The following is a 6,559-nucleotide window of genomic DNA, read 5'->3' as shown; positions in this document are numbered from 1 at the left end:
ACTTGTAGGAAGTGGATTCAGTTTGAGAGGTAGGGGAAAATCAGAGTACCATAAATTTATGCACCAAGATCAAGGATTAAAAGTTAATTCAACTTTGGGGCTTTTTAACATAATGAAAGATTGGAACAAGTTTGAACACATGAATGCAACCGAACCTTTGCACACCCACTTAATTCATTTCAAAAATATATATAAGAATGTTCAACCGAGTTTACTTAAACAAATCATTTATGCTCTGCAATACAACTTTTACAAAAACTAATTGCCAAAAATAATAACTGAAAAAAGATAGTTTTACATCACTGTTTGAATTGAATGAACAACAACATGAACAATTTAAGTATCAGATCTTGACAAGTTGAATGTACACAAAAGATAATTAGAGAGAGACAAAAGACAACACACAACACCTAGATTTCTTGAGTGGACAAACCCTCATGGTGTACAAAAAACCACTCGAATCTGCCTTCTTTATTCCAACTCAATCATCAACTAATTACAATGGTGGAGTTCGACTTGACACCTCAAACCAATCCTCTTAACAATTGCAAAGTCCAAGTTTGTACTCACCAATGAGCTTACAACTGCATTTTTCTTGCAGTCCTAAAACAATAATTGAATACAAAATAAATTTAAGATTTTCAATAATATCAATTTCAATATCCACTGTATGAAACAGTGTTACAATTAATTGTCTTTAACTGTAACACAAAGTTCTTTGTTATGAAAACTAGAGTAATGTATCCCATGTATCAAATTACAATATTCTTCTTAAAAATTTTATCTCTGCAATTAATCCCAACCTCGTAAATGTCTAAGTCTTTTGTTTAAATAACAGAGATGCCAACAGTAAACTTTAGAGGATACCCTCGAAATAGGGTTCCTAAACCCTAGTTAGGGTTTCAACAAAGCACATAATTGTAGAAAAGTAAATAAATTTTACATTTTTTAATGAAACAACTTTTTGTATGAACATTTTCTCATATATGAAAATCAAACTAAACTATCAATGTGAAAAGATTATTTTTCTCTTTTGAACAACAAAAAAAAACTTTTTCATTTTCACTGTAAGTGAAATTAAAATAAGCTGTGTAGCTTAGGAATTTGGAAATCATCACAAGCAAATAAAAAACTAATCTAGCTCAATCACAAAAGCTCATTGCAATGATCTATCCTAAACACACTCAATAGAGACATGAAAATGAAACATTCAAAAATGAAAGATTATGCAAACCAAATGCAGACTTGAATGCTTCTTCCATGTGGCTCCATTGTTCTTCTTTCTTCTCCAAATAGTTTTGTTGTGGATCTCACCTACTAGTGCATGATCATGATATGAAAGCAAGTAAATAAGATATTGCTCAAGAATACTTGAAGTGTGATTTGACAAAGTGATTAGAAATTCGATAATCTGATTAGGGGCTTTGATTGAAGAAATTCATCCAATTTATAGAAAAATTGGAGAGATGAACAAATTAGCATGATTCAATTCAAATGGAAATTGCAAATCAAATATGTCAATTATGACAAATTATGACAAATTATGCACTTTCTATGCAAAATTTGTTGATTGATAATTTATGAAAAATTATGACAAACTTCTATGTCAAAAATTGATTGATTGTCAATTATGACAAATTGACATGTCATTCCCATGAAATTAAGAGAGAAATAGGAGGAAATTGAAATTAGATGAATTAGAAATTAGAAAAATTAGAAAATTGAAATTGATGAAAATTAGGAATTAGAAATTTAGAAAAAAAAAAGGTAAATTAATTAATAATTTGTCATTTATTAATTAATTCACAAAAAGAGGAATAATTAGCTAATTAAATGAACATTTAATTGCGATGAGAAGACTTAGGATAAATAAATAATTTATTAATCCTAGAGAGAGAAAATGACAAACAAGGTTAAATGAATAAATCATAAAACCTTAGAAGATGAATTAGAAATGCAAGAATGACAATTAGGTCTTGATGAAAGATGATTGATGTTGATTCGATCATGAATTTGAATTGATAAATGACCAATGTGATAAATGATTTGATTGATAAATGCGTCAATTGATGAGGAACAATGACAAATTGATCCAAATTGACATAATTGAGAAAGATGATGATTGATGACAAATTGATTGCAAAATGACAAGATTGGAAATGACCACAATCGATGACAAATTGATTGCAAAATGACAAGATAGAATATGACAATGATCGATGACAAATCGATCGTAAAACGACAAGATTGATAAACTAATCGCCAGATGATAAGATTGATAAGAGGACAAAACCCTAAGTAGGATTGAGGATGATGACAAATGAATACGCACATTGATGCGACAGGATAAGATTAACCAAAATCATGACTGAAGACTGTTGTCGACAAGACCGAATTTGAGAACGAGATGATTAAAGAATGTAGAAGAATGACTCAATGCTCGCAAATGATAAAGATCAAGTGCGAATCATAGGAGAAATGTTAGTGCGATGCAAAAACCTAAAATGAGGTAATGCGCAAATGTTAAAGTATGACTCCGCAAGCGTTGACCATTTTTAGGTGTCTACAAGCTGCAATATCCATTTTCCCTGTTTGAAAGCTATAATCCTTTGTTTTACTTTTCAAACTGAAATTGAAATCACTTTCCCTTTAATTTTTCTTTACCCTTGCAAAGTTGTGAACCAAACTAAACAATGAGAGCAATATTACATGAAAATGGTGAAAGTAAAACCTAAAAGAAGATCCCTGATAATCTCCAAACAACTCTGTGAAACGCTGCCAATAAAATATCCATTCAAATATCTATTGACAATAAACTAACATACTCCAAACACACATGGAAATTATTCCAAATGACTTGCCTGTAACTACCACAAAAACTCCCATAGTGACACTACATGTAGGATTTCACAATTCAACAAATGGTTCTTTGCTTTTGTCCTAAACATTATAACCCAAGCCCCAAACAAAATTAGATTGTCATTTGAAGTTAGCAAGTCAACCATAAAACTTCATTTCAAATTGATCGCCCAGTCGTCATTATGTGCCAAGTCAATAAAACAACACATCGGCCAAAACATGTAGAGATAACCACAGTAATAAAGAATCATATGTCAAGTCACCGCATGAGTGTCATGTCGACACTATAATGTGCATATATAATCATTGTCCGTCCAAGAACTTAATTAGAATGAATAGAAAGCACCGATAGCATGAAATAGGCTATATGCTATTTCAATATCAATGCATGAAACGTACAAAAATTAAACCATAAGTCGGCTTATGAGTGATGGCGACAACACATTTCAATGTGCTTTTAATAATAAACCAAAACATATGCAATAACACACAAAGCGATTTAGTGTTGTATCCAACATGCAAAGTTAGCATTTCAATTATGCTATAAACTTCGTGCACCAATGAACCCAAATTAATGTGTGCTAAGCAATAATATGCTAGCATAATATTCCATGTAAACATAATGAAACCAAATACCTTAGACCAGTTGTGAAGACAAATGTATCAAGAAACCTGTGTCTGTTAAGATGACTCTACACATACACTAAAACCATCAGTAACATAAGAAACCAAAATCTGATCATGCCTGTATCCTTTTTGTCATCAAGGATAAACACACTAAAAACTGTTTATTCATGCCAATGTATCCTTTTGGTCATCAAGGACAAACACAAAGAGAGTAACAAACTCCCCCTTTTCCCTTGATGGAAAAAACAAGCCATCATTGAAGAAATATTACAATAAACCAACAAATCACTGATTGTCAAATATTTAAATAGCCAATAAGTCTTAGAATGTCTCAAAATGTAGAAATTCAGACTATAGAATTTCACTCTCAATGATGCTACACATCTCCCCCTTTTTATCTCAAGGACAAAGGGTAACAAAACACATATGCAGAAAACCTGAAAGTCAACATTGCAACATATGACAATGAGCAGCAAGTAACCAAACAGAGCAGCAAAACAATGTTGTTGCAGAGCCAAGCTCCCCCTTAATCTGTGCAAGTATTTAAGCAAGAAGAGATTGAGAAAAAACTCCCAATCATTCTCTAAATCTCTCAAAAACTTCCTTAGGCAATGCCTTGGCAAATGTATCTACCATTTATACTTGTGTAGGCACATACAAAACTTGAACTTCATTAGCTAATACTTTTTCTCGCAAAAAATAAAATTTAATGGCAACGTATTTGGTCCTGGAGTGCATCATAGGGTTCTTGGACAGATTGATGGCACTAGTATTGTCATAAATAATAGAAATGGGCTAAGGAACTTGGATACCCATATCAGATAACTGTTGTGTCATCCACAAAAGTTGAGTGCAGTAAGAAGTGGCTACAATATATTCAGCCTTAGTTGTTGATAAAGAGACCGATTCTTGTTTTTTTTGTTGTGCCATGCAACAAGATGATCAACAAGGTAAAATAAAGCACCACTGGTGCTTCTTTTATCATCTAAACATCTAGCTGAATTAGCATTAATGTAAAATCACCACTGCGAGGATACCATAACCCAAAGTCAAGTATACCTTGTATATACTTGAAAATTTGTTTAACTGCATTTAAATGTGATTGCTTGGGGGAAAATTGAAATCTTGACACCATGCAAACAACTTGCATTAAATCTGGCCTAGAAGCTGTTAAGTATAGTAAGATACCAATCATTGATTTGTATTCTGATTGATTAACATTAGGAGAATCATTAGATTTAGATAGCTTACAACTTGTCATCATGGGGGTGCTAACTAGACAAAAATCATCCATCTGAATCTTCTTTAGCATCTCTTCAGCATACTTGGTCTGTCATAAAAATATGCCTTGTTCAAGCTAGTAAACTTGAAGACCAAGAAAAAATGTTAGTTCACCTAACAGTGACATTTCCAATTCGGATTCCATGATCTCAAAAACTTTATTAGATAATGAATCATTGTTGCAACAAAAAATAATATCATCTACATAAACATCATCCACGAGGATATCATCACCTTCAACCTTGACATATAGATTGTTGTCAAAACTACCTCTAGTGAAACCATTGGCAGTTAAATGTGCATCCAATCTGGAATACCAAGCTCTAGGAGCTTGTTTAAGACAATAGAGGGCCTTTTTCAACTTGTAGACAAAATTAGGATTGTCCTTTGACACAAAACCTTTAGGTTGTTCCATATAAACCTCTTCATCTAAGTAGCCATTCAAGAAAGCAGTTTTCATGTCAATTTGATAAACTTTGAAATTCTTAAAACATGAATAAGCTAAGAAAAATCCGATTGGCTCAATACGAGCAACAAGAGCATAAGTTTCACCAAAATCTATACCTTCTTGTTGTGCATACCGTTTGCACACAAAGCGATCTTTATTCTGAACCACTTTGCTACTTTCATCTAGGTTGTTTTGGAAGATCCATTTGCCACCAATTACATTTTTATTATCACGTCTTGGGACTAAATCCCAAGTCTTATTTTTCTCAATCTAATTGATTTCATCTTGCATTGCTTTCAACCAAAAATCATCATTTAATGCATCATTAACAATTTTAGGCTCAAATTCAGTTACTAAACAAAAATGTTTAGCAATTTGAGCTTGTTCTTCAAGTTTGGCTTTTCTTCTGTTAAGATCCTTGCATTTTTATCGCCAATAATAAAACTTTGAGGATGTCTCTTGGTAATAATCCTGGAGGGTGTAGTTAGAGGTGTTACTGCTTTAGAACTTGATGCATTCTCCTTCTGAAATTTATCTGCTCCAGCAAATTCAGGAGATCTGTCAAGTGCTGATGTAGGCTCCTCCTCAACATCCTGCACATCATTATCATCTAGACACACCTTCTCATTAAATGTGACATTTATAGATTCAACAATATCATTCAGCCTTATATTGAAGCATTTATAGGCTTTACTATGTATAGAGCAGCCTAAAAAGATACCTTCATCAGATTTAGATTGAAATCTACCCAAATTTTCATCATACTTTTTGACAAAATATTTACAGCCAAATATTTTAAAGTATTTGATAGTGGCAAAATGACCATATCATAGGTCATATGGAATGTAATTAGATTTTACTTTGATCTGCACTCTGTTTAAAACATGAACAGTTGTATGAACAGCTTCTTTCCAGAATCTATTAAGTAACTTGGCTTCATCTAACATTGTTTTAGCCATTTCCTTTATAGGTCTATTTTTTCTTTCAACAACCCCATTCTGTTGGGGTGTCCTAGTAGCAACATACTACATTTTTATGCCATGATTTTCACAATAATCAATGAAATCTTGAGAGGTAAACTCACCTCCTTTATCTGATCTCAAATATTTAAGTTTGAAATCTGATTCTTTCTCAACCCTTTTACGAAAGTTTTTGAATCTTTCAAAAGCCTCTGACTTGTGTTTGAGAAAAGTTACCCAAACCATTCTAGTGTAATCATCCACAAACAACATGATGTATTTTTCACCATTGATAAATCTTGTCCTAGTAGGACCACATAGATCAATGTATACAAGTTGCAAAGCTTTAGTGGAAGAATGTTCCTTTGATTTTAAACTCACGTTT

This window comes from Cryptomeria japonica, chromosome 6, assembly GCF_030272615.1.
Source record: "Cryptomeria japonica chromosome 6, Sugi_1.0, whole genome shotgun sequence".
NCBI classification, from domain to species: Eukaryota; Viridiplantae; Streptophyta; class Pinopsida; order Cupressales; family Cupressaceae; genus Cryptomeria; species Cryptomeria japonica.
The sequence above is the reverse complement of the archived record's forward strand: the minus strand, read 5'-3'. Positions refer to the sequence as shown.